The 13,130-nt window shown below is 40.3% G+C and overlaps 1 long non-coding RNA gene across 1 annotated transcript; it reads left to right on the top strand.

Moving 5' to 3' along the window:
• The first annotated feature begins 2,369 nt into the window (after positions 1–2,369).
• On the top strand, positions 2,370–12,615 carry LOC142365543 (uncharacterized). Its single transcript, XR_012766487.1, has 3 exons — positions 2,370–2,665; positions 10,362–10,479; positions 11,908–12,615. It is a non-coding gene; the product is annotated as an uncharacterized LOC142365543 (long non-coding RNA).
• The last annotated feature ends 515 nt before the right edge of the window (positions 12,616–13,130 follow it).

Here is a 13,130-nt window from a genome sequence, read left to right as displayed (position 1 = left end):
AGGAGGTTACCTGTGCTGAAGAGGGCCCACCATATAAGAAACTACCAGCAATTGAAAAGCAATAAGCCTTGTTCACGGATGGGTCCTGCCGTACTGTGGGAAAGCAGTGAACGTGGAAGGCTGCTGTATGGAGTCCTATATGACAAGTCACAGAAACTGCTGAAGGAGAAAATGAATTGAGCCAGTTTGCAGAGGTGAAAGCCATTCAGCTGGCTTTGGACATCGCCAGTCAAGAGAAGTGGCCAGTACTTTATCTCTGTAGTGACTCATGGATGGTGGCAAATGCCCTGTGGGGGTGGCTGCAACAATGGAAGAAGAACAACTGGCAGCACAGAGGCAAACCCATCTGGGCTGCCCCATTGTGGCAAGATATTGCTGCCCAGCTAGAGAAGCTGGTTGTAAATTTATGTCACGTGGACGCCCACGTCCCTAAGAGTCGGGCCACTGAGGAACATCAAAACAATCAGCAGGTGGATCAGGCTGCTAAGATTGAAGGTGGATTTGGACTGGCAACATAACGGTGAATTTTTTATGGCTCGGTGGTCCCATGACACTTCAGGCAATGAAGGAAGAGATTCAACATACAGATGGGCTCATGACCAAGGGGTGGACTTGACCATGGACACCATCACACAGGTTATCCATGAATGTGAAACATGTGCTGCAATCAAGCAAGCTGTCCTGTGTTCGGCCAGGAGAGTGTTCATTTTCACCAGAAGCCAGGAGGGGACACAGCCAGGTGGGCTGACCCAACCTGGCCAAACAGAACAGGGTATTCCATACCATGTGCTGTCATGCTGGGTTCTGGGTGGGGGGGAGCTGGGCGGCAGGAAGGCAGTCGCGGCTGGGGAGTGCGCGTGGTGGCAGTGAGAGTGGCTCTGTGTGTTCTGCTGTTTGTTTTGTGTATTCTCCTTATCAGTATCTTTGTTGTTACTGTTCCCTTTGTTTGCTGTTCTGTTAAACTGCCCTTATCCCGACCCACCAGTTTTTGCCTGTTTCTTTCCATTCTCTTCCCCACCCCAGCAGGGGGAGGGGCGGCAGAGCGGCTGCGTGGTCCTTTTGTTGCTGGCCACAGCCAAACTATAACACAAGCCAAGTGGGTAAAGGCTCAGTGGTATGGAGGACAATGGCTGAAATATAAATATGGGGAGGCCTGGCAGAATGATTATATCATACTCCCACAAACCTGCCCAAGCAAGCGCCATGTGTTAACAATGGTGGAAGCAACTACTAGATGGTTGGAAACCTATCCTGTGCCCCATGCCACTGCCTGGAACACTATCCCGGTCCTTGAAAAACAAGTCTTATGGAGACATGTCACCCCAGAAAGAACTGAGTCAGACAACGGGACTAATTTCTGAAACAACCTCATAGACACCTGGGCCGAAGAACACAGTATTGAGTTGGTGTACCACATCTCCTATCATGCATCAGCCTCCGGGAAAATTGAATGATATAATGGACTGCTAAGAACTACACTGAGAGCACTGGTCGGTGGAACCTTCAAACATTGGAACACACATTTAGCAAAGGCCACCTGGTTGGTTAACACCAGGGGATCCAGCAACTGAGCTGGCCTTGCCCAGTCAAAACTTTCACATCCTCTAAAAGGGGATAAAGTCCCTGTAGTGCACATGAGGAATATGTTAGGGAAGACCGTCTGGGTTAGTCCTGCCTCAGGCAAAGGTAAGCCCATCCGCGGGACAGCTTTTGCTCAAGGACCTTGGTGCACTTGATGGGTAATGCGGAAGGATGGGGAAGTCTGATGAGTACTTCATGGGGATTTGATTTGAGGTGAGAGTAGCCAATAAATTAAATTGTGTGATATTAATTGCTAAATAACCATGCCATGGTGTGACATCACTGCTATAGTTGCTGTATGCCGTATCAGTGGTATTACAGGAAATATCATCCACTTTAATAAAGAATGAACTTTTATAAAATCAGCCGCGATCCATGCGCAGCATGGGACCATCCAACCCCACAAGTTGTCTCTCCTGCCCTGAAAGACTGTTACAACAGGTGGAGCCAAACATCATGCACTAAATGAACTCAACGGATATTTTAGAGTGATAGTCCATAAATTGAGGGAATGATGTCTGTCTGTGTGTGTATATATATATATAAAACCAGAAAAGTGACAGTAGTAAATTGGAAAGCGTGGACCCTGGGCATGATGTAGATGTTATAGAAGGGGTGGATAATGTCCTGGGTTCAGCTGGGATAGAGTTAATTTTCACAAGAGGCTGGTTGGGCTGACCCACACCAGCCAATCAAATGGGATATTTTATACCATGTGATGTCATGTGCAATATTTAATTGGGGAGCTGGATGAAGGAAGGGGATTTTGCTACTCAGGAGCAAGCTGAGTGTTGGGTGGTGAGAACATTGCATGCTGTATATTCTTTTTATCAGCATTATTGTTGTTGTTTTCTTCTCCCTTTTCTGTTCTGTTAAACTGTTTTTATCCCAACCCACAAGTTTTGCCTTTTCCTTCTGATTCTCCCCCTTATTCCACCGAGGAGGGGGGAGGAGTGAGAGAGAGAACACACAGTTCTTTGTTGCCAACTGATGCTAAACCACAACATCCTTGCAGCTGAGAAAAAGAAGACCTCTTCAGCTACCCTTATTCTAGTGTATTGGACATTGGTCTGCTATGGCAACAGTAAGTAGGAGCTATGTGTGCATGTGCTTGGCTCGCCAAGGTATTTAGCTGGGGATGGTGGTAACAGAATAGGTAGACTAAGTTCCTCTTATTCCTCTGGTGCCGAGTTAGAGGAAGGGATCTTTTGCTGGTGATATTATCAGTCTTTATAGGAAAGGGGGGGGGGGGAAATAAGTCAGGAGAGGCTTTGTGACTCAGAAGAGCTTCTTCTGTCATGGTGCTGTTTATTTGTCACTCAAGGCTAAGTTAACAATTCATGTTGTCCAAATGGTCCTAGACCAAAGATTCAGCAGCCTGTTTACTCACAGAGCTCCTACTGGCTTTAAATTGTGTCAAAAAGGTAAATACTCCATCAGTTTCAAATAGTCTTGTCTTTGTCTTTTATTGAGCCAGATTTTGTTGTATTTTCTGTATAGATAAAAGATGTGAAAACCAGGGAACTCTAACAAGAATCATATTTTCAGATAGTTGGCATTCAAACAAATAAATAATAACTCAGGAAATTTTAATTTATACTGCCACAAATCCTGACTGAATCAACCTCTTCAGAAATGTATGTGCATACCATCCCCCTCCCCATCCCCCCACCCTCCCCCCACTTCACTGATGGCTTTTTGCAACATTCTTGAAATTACCTGTAATAAATATGACTGTAGGTAAAGGTACTAAGGACCTGAAATAGACACGGACAGTGTTTTACTCATGTCAGAATAGTTACTGATTATGCCTCCTTAATGTGACTGTTGGAATGTTGTTTCTTACTGGTAAGTGCAAGATGTCTGAAACATTCTTCCTACATATTTTTATGAGAAGATGTATGCATTACAAAGTTGGAATTAGAACTGAATCACTGTCAGAACTGCCAGAAATTGCTGGGTGTCTGGAGACATCATCATGTCTAAAAATGAGCTCCTGTTTCTGTGCAGTATAACTACCATGAGAATCTGTTCATAATAAAGGGTTTTAGCACTGTGATGTTCATCGTCATGGTCCCTAAGTATCAGATGTTTGGCTCCTCTAGAAGAAGCTTACAGCCTGTTGTATCTAGATTGTTGTCTGTATATCCAAGAGAAAACATTCTGACTTGTTGTGGTTTAACCCGGCAGGCAGCTAAATGCCACACATCTGTTTGCTCACTCCCCCCCCTCCAGTGGAATGGGGAAGAAAATCAGAAAAAAAAAAGTAAAATTCATGGGTTGAGATAAAGACAGTTTAATAAGACAGAAAAGGAAGAGAATGATAATAATGATAATAATAATAAATGATAAAAGAATATACAAAAATAGTGATGCACAATACACTTGCTCACCACCCGCTGACTGATGCCCAGGCAGTTCCCGAACAGCAACACCCCTGGGCCAACTCCCCCCAGTATATATGCTGAGCATGATGTCATATGGCATGGAATATCCCTTTGGCCAGTTTTGGTCAGCTGTCCTGCCTGTGTCCCCTCCCAGCTTCTTGCTGGCAGAGCATGAGAAGCTGAAAAGTCCTAACTAAACTAAACCATCAATGTGTTATCAACATTATTCTCATACTAAATCCAAAACACATCACTATACCAGCTACTGGGAAGAAAATTAACTCTATCCCAGCTGAAACCAGGACACCTGGTTATCACTCTGTTGGAGACCTAAGTGCTATTTCAGTACTAGTGGAAGATGCTGCCTTCTTCTCATTTGAATTTATAGACACTTAAGGTAAATCTTCTTCATTCAAATGAAGTAGGAATCAGTACTGTGAAACAGAGGTGAAAGCACAAGCAGAGATTGCCTTTCATCCACAGGTTCTTACTAATGTGATAGGACTTTTTGGTTCAAATTCCTCTGCCTGAAGAGGATTTAGGTCCACATCTCCAGTCCAACAAAGTGCTTGAGCCATGTTAGGCAAAATAATCTTCTCTTTCTCTTCTTACTCAATTCTAATGTCGCTTTTCCACTTTGCATGGACTAGTGTCCAGAAAACACCAACTGTAACACAGTAGCTTAGGGTTAAAGCACTCCTCTTAAAATAGAGATGTGGGTTCCAGTCACTGCTCCATGGTCCGTTTATGCATTTTGACTGCCTAATGCAAAATAAATAAGCAGCAGTTCAAACAGGCACTGAAATTCAAGTCTCTTTTCTCACAGGTATGACTGTTAACACTCACTGAATTGAATCCCTCATGGAAATAAGCAGATATAGTTTCAGGATTCCAGCAGGACATATGCTCACACCATGATATATAGAGTACACTGGTGTGCTGACTTGCTTGGTCCTGTTCAGTTTTAGGTGCTTAGGTGCTTTTGTACACACTAGAAGTTGATCTGTAGGTCCCAATGCACCTTTGTTGAAGCCTGAGGCACCACTATGAACTTTAAACAATCCCTGAGCAAATGTTTTCAAAACTCAGTTGATTAGATGCATGTCTGCCTTAAATCCCAATTTGGATACTGTAAATAACCCTGGGTTAATATTATTTGCCCAAGGATAGTGCTGTGGGATAAATTATATCCTGCACGCTCAAAATACTTTTTGCCTTCAAAAAGGATAAGATCACAGTAAGGGCTCAATTTTAGGGCCAGCGCTCTTTAATGTTTTTATAAATGATGTGGATGCAGGAGTTGAACATACACTAAATAAGTTTGCTGATGATACTAAACTAGGAGGAGCTGTGGACTCCCTTGAGGGTAGAGAGGCCTTACAGAGAGATCTGGTTAGACTAGAGAGCTGGGCAATCACCAACCATATGAAATTTAACAAGAGCAAGTGCCAGATTCTGCACCTGGGATGGGATAATCCTGGTTAGACATACAAATTGGGGAATGAGAGGCTGGAGAGCAGCCTTGTGGAAAGAGATCTGGGGGTTTGGGTTGATAGCTTGCCAATCAAGGGAGGTGATTGTTCCACTCTGGACTGCACTGGTGCAGCCCCACCTCGAGTACCGTGTGCATTTTTGGGCGCCTCAATATAAGAAGGACATCAAACTGTTAGTGTGTCCAGAGGAGGGTGACCAAGATGGTGAAAGGCCTCGAGGACAAGGCTTATGAGGAGCAGCTGAGATCACTTGGTTTGTTCAGCTTGGAAAAGAGAAGGCTGAGGGGTGACCTCATCACAGTCTACAACTTCCTCAAGGGGGTCAGTGGAGGGGGAGGTGCTGATGTCCTCTCTCTGTTGACCAGCAATAGGACACATGGAAATGGAATGAAGGTGTGTCAGGGGAAGTTCAGACTGGACATTAGGAGAAGGTTCTTCACTGAGAGGGTGGTCAGTCACTGGAACAGACTCCCCAGGGAAGTGGTCACGGCACAAAGCCTGTCAGAGTTCAAGGAGCATCTGGACAATGCTCTTAGTCATATGGTTTAGTTTTAGGTAGTCCTGCGAGGAGCAGGGAGTTGGACTCTGATCCTTATGGGTCCCTTTCAACTCGAGATATTCTATGATTCTTAAACGTGAAAACAATACAATTTAACTATGAGAGCATTACCAAGAGATCTTAGAATGCTTTACAGAGGAAATTCACATTACATACTAGGAAACAGAGGTACAAGCTATGGGTGTCGCTTGCTGAAGGCAACCCAGAAGGCCAGTAGAAGAGGCAAGAGCCAAATCTCCAGAATCCTAGTCTGCTGCTCTACTATGCAGCAAATTCTTTCTTCCCAGGTAGTGACCACTTCCCTTGAATTGTAAAATAGCTGAAAAAATAAGATTTTGCTCATCTGCTTATTTTTGTTCATTTGCTATTTTGCTCATCTGATGTAGTTCAAAATTTTAAGAAATAAACGATTTAATTTGCTTCTCTATTTCTCAATTACATCTTTCCTTTCTTTTTAAATTACTACCAGATTTGTAGCTCTGTAGCTTTGTACATGATAGGCTTTCCTTAAAATGTGGAATAAAATTTACATCCATTATTGATAAAGATTCTTTTCACAAACATTAGAGCCAGGAATAACTATTACGGCTACCAGATCCAACTTGTTTCCTAATATATGCTACAGAAAGCTCCTCTTTCCCATATCTATCTTCCACAGAATTCCTGCAGTTAATACAGCAACTTGTGGTTGAAAGTAACTTTCCAGAAGCCTCCAATAGTGGATGCTACTCAGCAGTGTGAGGAGGAAGAAGCCCCGAATATGACATCCATTGGCTCAGAGACTAGAAATTCATGAATCTATACAATAGCCTTACCCCCCCAAAATCAAAATTGAAACAATGGAAAGATGTTCCAGTTATATAAAGGTGAAGCAGTTAGTGTTTAAGTTCAGGACATTTAGTTTTGGATGAAATATTGAAGAAACTACCATATTTTATTTTCTGCTCTTACTGTATTTTTGAGATTTAAAACCTTTCCATCAATTAAAAAGAACAGAAACTCAGCTTAATTTGTGCTCATAATCAACAGATGCATTCAGAAATAAATTTTCTCTCTCTTTCCTGGTTGTGCCATGACAAATTAGCTTTTAACTCTGACAAAAGAAAAAAGAGTTTTGTGAATCTTAGAATGCTGAAGTTTTTCTTCATTAACCCTTTAAAATAGCAGAACTGATTCTGTTGTAATTTTTGTCTTTGAGTATCAAAGCTGTGGAAAATATTAATGTCTTATAAAATGAGGGCTTATATTTCTACATCACTGGTCTTTGTGTTAGTCAAAATGGAATGGAAAAAGATGACGTTTAAGTGAATCAGATCTTACAGTGCCAAATTTTTCATATGCCATTTCCTTTAGAAAAACATACTTGCTTCATTTTTGTGGAGAAAAAAAAAAAAGAAAGAAAAGAAATGGACATGTCTAGGCTTCTGGGTTGTTCTAGAAGTTTGAGAGGTTAGATTTTTTTTTTTAGATTTTCTTCCCATGAAAACCTTAGAGAGGAAATTTCTGAATAGTGAAGACAAGACCAAACAGCCAGTTTGTCTTAATTTTTTTTAAATTTCTTGTTGATGTAAGATTAAATGTCAGCAAACATTAGAAATGAAGGGAATATTTCAAGAAAAAAGTACCCTTTATTAATTCCTTGATAATGCTTTTGGCTGCCATATCCCAACATGTCCCAGGTAGGTGCTGCTGTCATAACATTCATGATTTAAGTTCACACAGTGAAAGAAACCCTACTCACAGAAACAAGGCTGTTCACAATTCCTGAGCCAAAGGTCTGTGACATTAGCTGGAAAAAGGTCTCTGTTAATATCAGTCTTTTCTGGATCAGGCAAACAGTGTGTTAATTTGAGGTTGCATACAAGTCTTTGCAAGACTAGTGACCAGATTGCGGTATCCCAGCCTGTTGTTAGTCATTGCAGTAATGTAACTCTATTGGCGAGTTTCGACATCTTTCTGTGCCAATCTCAAGATTTCACAGTTTCCACAGAGTTTCCATCTTCTTGGACAAGGTCCCCTGTAGCTGCAAGAACAGTAGCTACAGAAAAGGCATTGACAGGGAATCAGAAAGATTTGAAAAGGAATTTATTGTGAAGAATGGCTATTTTTACCTTCCTTCTCTCTCATGGGTAGTTGACGACAGATCAACTACCAAGCAGTTTAGTAGAAGGGAAGAATCTCTTGCTTGAAGATTGTCCAAGACCTTACAATATGGTAAGAGTTGCATATCCATATAATAAATGTTAGGTCTTGTCCCACAGAGAGACCTACATTTTCTGGGTGGATGACATAAGCAATCATTCTTTAAATACTGTCTTCCACCTCCATTAAAAAAAACAAAAACAACTGACTTAAACTGTTACAGTCAGATTTATCCTTGAACAAATATCATGGCCAAAGGGTCTACTGTGTACACCTTCTATGGTTTAGGACTGTTTTAAACAAACCTGAGAGCACACTAACAGGCAACACTGTAAGGACAGCACCTGGAGAGAAATCTTTGGAGAGATTCAAGATACCAGAGGTTGGGAACACCACAGCATATTCTGTTTCTCTCACTATTGGTTCTGTGCTGACAGCATGAGAAATATTTTTTTTTTTTATTGCTTGTTTGAAATACTGCCCAACTTTCTTTGCCATGCTGGCACAGTTTGGGTCAGAAGAGCCATGCAAGCTTGACTCCTTCGTTCTAAGGAAAGACGCAGAGGTAATTGTGCAACTTTGGCTGTGACATTGGTGTCACTATTGTCCAGAAGAGTCCCTTAAAGCACCTGTTGTAATTAATGGCTTATATGTTTTCTTTTATACTTCCCTTTAGATAGCAAGCAGAATTGTTCTAGCCTCTGAAGCCTGTTGCTGGTTTAAAATGTACTAAAAAAATCTCTTTGCTAAGTTTGTTTATAACAATATACCTTAGTGTCACAAAGTATTCAGTAAAAGCGGATTCATCTAGAAAGGATTGGCTGTATCAGTTTTAAGAATACACCTTTAACTGAATGGCTGCCGCTCACTGTACAGGCACAGATTTCTTTTTGCTGTAGTTTAACCTGGCAGCTGGCAACTAAGCACTAGACAGCTGCTCACTCACCCCTCCCTTTCCCCTCCCAGTGGGATGGGGAGGAGAAATGGACAAAAAGGGGAAATTTGTGGGTTGAGATAAAGACAGTTTAATAAGACAACAAAGGGAATTCTAATACCAATAATTATAACAATGAATATGCAAAACAAACTATATACAATACAATTTTTCTCACCACCCAATGACCGATTCACAGCCATCCCCAAGTAGCAGTCACGGAACCCAGAAATCATGGATTTTGTTGAATTCCCAAAAAAGTTAAAACTCCCGGACAAGAGAGGATTTGAACCCAGAGAAAAGAGAAGAGCAGCGAGCTCCTTGCCTCCCCCAGCCAACCCCTGTTCATAAACTGAGCATGACATCTTTGGTATGGAATATTTCCATTGGCCATCTTGGCTATCTGTCTGGCTGTGCTCTCCCCCAGCTCCTGCACACCTGCTCATTAGCTGAATATGAGAAACTGGGAAAAAGTCCTTGATTTCATAGCAACAACTGAAAACATCAGTGTTATCAACATTCTTCTTGTATCAAATCCAAAACACAGCAGCTACTGGGAGGAAAATTAACTCTATCCCAGCCAAAACCAGGACACTTTTCAAGTTTCTTTTGCTTTAAAATCCAACTTTAACATGAAGGGGCAATTTGCCTCGTTGTAGCAGACTAACCCAGGTGGGATTTTCTAGTTGAAGAGACTGTTTTTTCTTTCCAAGCAAACAAATAACTAGATAGTACCAACACAAAAGCCAGTTGAAAAGCATCATATGCATAGAGCTTACTGAGTGACTATAAGTCTTTTTTGATCTTTCAGCATGGACCTCCAAACCCAACAACATAAACAACCCAGTTTGTGTCCTAATTGCTCCTCATGAGCAGAGCTGCAACACCTGGGTGTGTGGTTTCCCTTTATAAATTAAAAGGTCAAAGTAACTCTTCTTTTCTTTAGGAGAATATGTCTATGTTCTCAGTGGTCTTAGGCAGTTAATAAGTGTTGTGCCTAGTGGGTTAGTTGTGGGAGGGTGGGGTGTCTGGTTTGAATGTATTTTTTTTTCCCTGCCTTTTGGTTGGGAATTTTATTCACTACTGCTCCTCTCCTTTGGAAACGTTCTTACTCTTTAAGCATTAAAAGGTTGATGCTTAAACAAATGGGAGCACTACCTTAGTAAGCCATGAACTTCTGCAGGATATGATGAGTCGTCTGAATAAACTGATGTGATCTGCATTAATAACTATACTAGTATACATAAGGTACCTTGCCTCCCTAGGTCTGTAAGGAGAGAATTATCTAGTGGGGATGAATTCCCAATCACACCAGCCTGCCATAACAGAAGAAAAATAAGAATGGGAAAAAAAAAAGCTTCTTAATTATAACTCAGTAAAAAGGTAAGATAGAATTTTGCATTTAATTAGAAAGTTGAAAAGAAAACATTCTCTGGGCTACCACCTCATAGTGTTTCCTTTCTAGCAAGCTTGAAATAAGCAACTGAAGGCAGAAAGGAGCCCTGTAAAACACCTGCCGTATCTCCATTCCCACATTTCCTTTAGACTCTCTTTCCAAGTGCATGTTGTTTTTTTACTGCTGGTGGGCTTAAAGCTAGCGTGATTGTACTGGAAAATGCATGGCATGCTGCCTCCATTTGTGTTAGATTTTTTTTGTTTGTTTTGTTTTGTTTTTAACAACAGTGGAAACCTTTTATCAGACTAAAGCATTGACACTTTGTTTTTCCAGTTCTCTGTGTAATACATGCTGGTTTCTTTGAAAGTACTGCAGATATGTTATATTTTTAAAATATGCTACTTCCCTGTAATAATAGTTTTCATTCTAGGGGGAGGGAAAAGTGTTTCAGAGAAATACATAATTGATTACTGTGTTAGCAACACACAGTTTGAGTCCTGACATAGAAAATGAGAATATCATGGATATGTTCTTAGTGTTTGCATCTAACTCAGCTGAATGCTGTGCCATGTTTTAAGCTCACAAAACCTTATGTAATACCAGCTGTAATAAATAGATAATAGTAAAGTGGGGCTTTTGATTGGTAAAAGGCACTTGTTCCCTGAAAAAGAATCACCTAAATAAATATCTAGGTATAGTAATTTTCTACTGAGGCTGCTAACAGATAGTTACAGGTGACTTTACAGTGGCTGCCAAACAGTTATATTGATATAACATTTTTTTTTCATGTAGGCCAGATGCAGAATGTTATATTAAACTGTTTGTTGTTTTGTGCATGTTTCTGTGGAAACAAACTTCACTGGTGGTGTGTCACAGACTGGTCACATTGGTTATCTCAACTGGGTGACTGGGCACCTTGAGTCAGTGGGGTTAATCTTGCTCCAGAAGTATTTGTTTAAATCTTTGCACACTATTTCTGTTTCTATCCCAAGCAAAATTTCTTTGCTGAGGAAAAAAAAATTAAAAATTTTGCTTCAAATATGGAATAATCTAGAGTATTGCAAGCTGTATCTTAAATTTACAGTTCTAGTCGGTGAAAATTTTCTCGGGGAACATCCACACAAAAATGCACAGGAACAGGGGAAAACAGTGGAAGATGAAATCTGTTTGAAAGTCATCCAGGCATTCATAATTTTTCATGATGTAACGGTTCTTTGGGGGCTTTCAACTGAAAGATTCATAATCTAATTTCCATGCCTATGATATAATTAATTTCTCTGTTTCATGCATTATAGAAATGATTCTTAGCTATGGGGCAAAGTCGTGTGCCTATATCTATATCTCTGCACTGTTGTGCCAAGGGGCTGCTATGGCTTGAGCTTGTAATAACTTATCTCACTTCTCTTTCTCTGCAGCTCCTTGTGCTACAGTGTCTTCCCATCCTTGTTTGCACTCAAGTTCTTCCTAAAGGCTCGCTCCTAACAATAACTATAATTACTGACTGTGTTTCAAGGCTTTCCAGTACGTCCTGTCATTTCAGAGCCCATCTTCTATGCTGTAGGCTCTAAGACGTAGTATTTGTTTTCATGTTTTGTCTTATGCAATGCCAAGCAATTAATTCAATTCAACAAACAATAAAAGTGGGTGAAATTTCACTCACTGTTATACTTTTGCAAATCTTAAGCCTTTTAACTTCATATAGAGAGGAGGAGCAAATAAATATATTTCATATACATTGTTACATGTCAATATATACCTGTGCAAAGCAGAAGTCTATTAGATTTCAGAATGGGGAATTCATTTATTAAGCCATGCAAAGCAGATGTTTCTCTTTACTGCCATAAGCAAATATTTTCTCTGGTCATCTAAAGCATTCTATATTGCTTAAGGAAGAAAACCTCTTGCTGTTCCTTCTTCCCATCTTTATAATAGCTTTATGCTGTCCATTTATTATAACCCAACATTGCATGAGTAAATCCAGCCCTCTTGTCCCCAGTTTCAGTTCAGCTCGTTCAACGGCTAAAGAGTTTTTTCTGACATTTTGATTGTCCAGATGGCTTGTGATGTGTACTGATGTTATATTTAGTAATACACTGATTGTCAAAACATGTCTTGTTGCTCACTTGGGGTTATGACTTGATGCATAGATCTATTACAAACATTGATAGCCTTAATAAATGCTAAACTACCAATTCTGTAAGTGTACAGTGATTTTTTTTTTTTGCTTATTTTAAAGATGCTAGATGGCACTGCAAGTCATGCTTTATTTTGAACAGCTGGATTTCATAAAGCTAATTCTGCAAGTTACAAAAAGGGCATGTAAGATATTAAACTTGCATTCTGAGAAATACACACCATGATGCACACAATAATGTTTCCACTGTAAGAGAATTTAGGTTTAGTTCTATAAACTCTAGTTAACTGCACTTAAAATTGTTGTACAAATATCATTGTGTTTGCAGTTTGTCCTCTGTGTTTCTTCTTCACGTGCCACCTCATTTCATAGTTGTTGAGTTATGATAGCATGGAACTTGTTACATATTTCAATTTTTTATTCAAAATGTTGGCCATGGTATTTTATGCGCTTTTTAAATTTAAGAATTAGAGATCCAACAATGGAAAAAATATACATTATTGT

Source organism: Opisthocomus hoazin, chromosome W, assembly GCF_030867145.1.
Source record: "Opisthocomus hoazin isolate bOpiHoa1 chromosome W, bOpiHoa1.hap1, whole genome shotgun sequence".
In the NCBI taxonomy this organism is placed as follows: Eukaryota; Metazoa; Chordata; class Aves; order Opisthocomiformes; family Opisthocomidae; genus Opisthocomus; species Opisthocomus hoazin.
The sequence above is the reverse complement of the archived record's forward strand: the minus strand, read 5'-3'. Positions and strand labels throughout refer to the sequence as shown.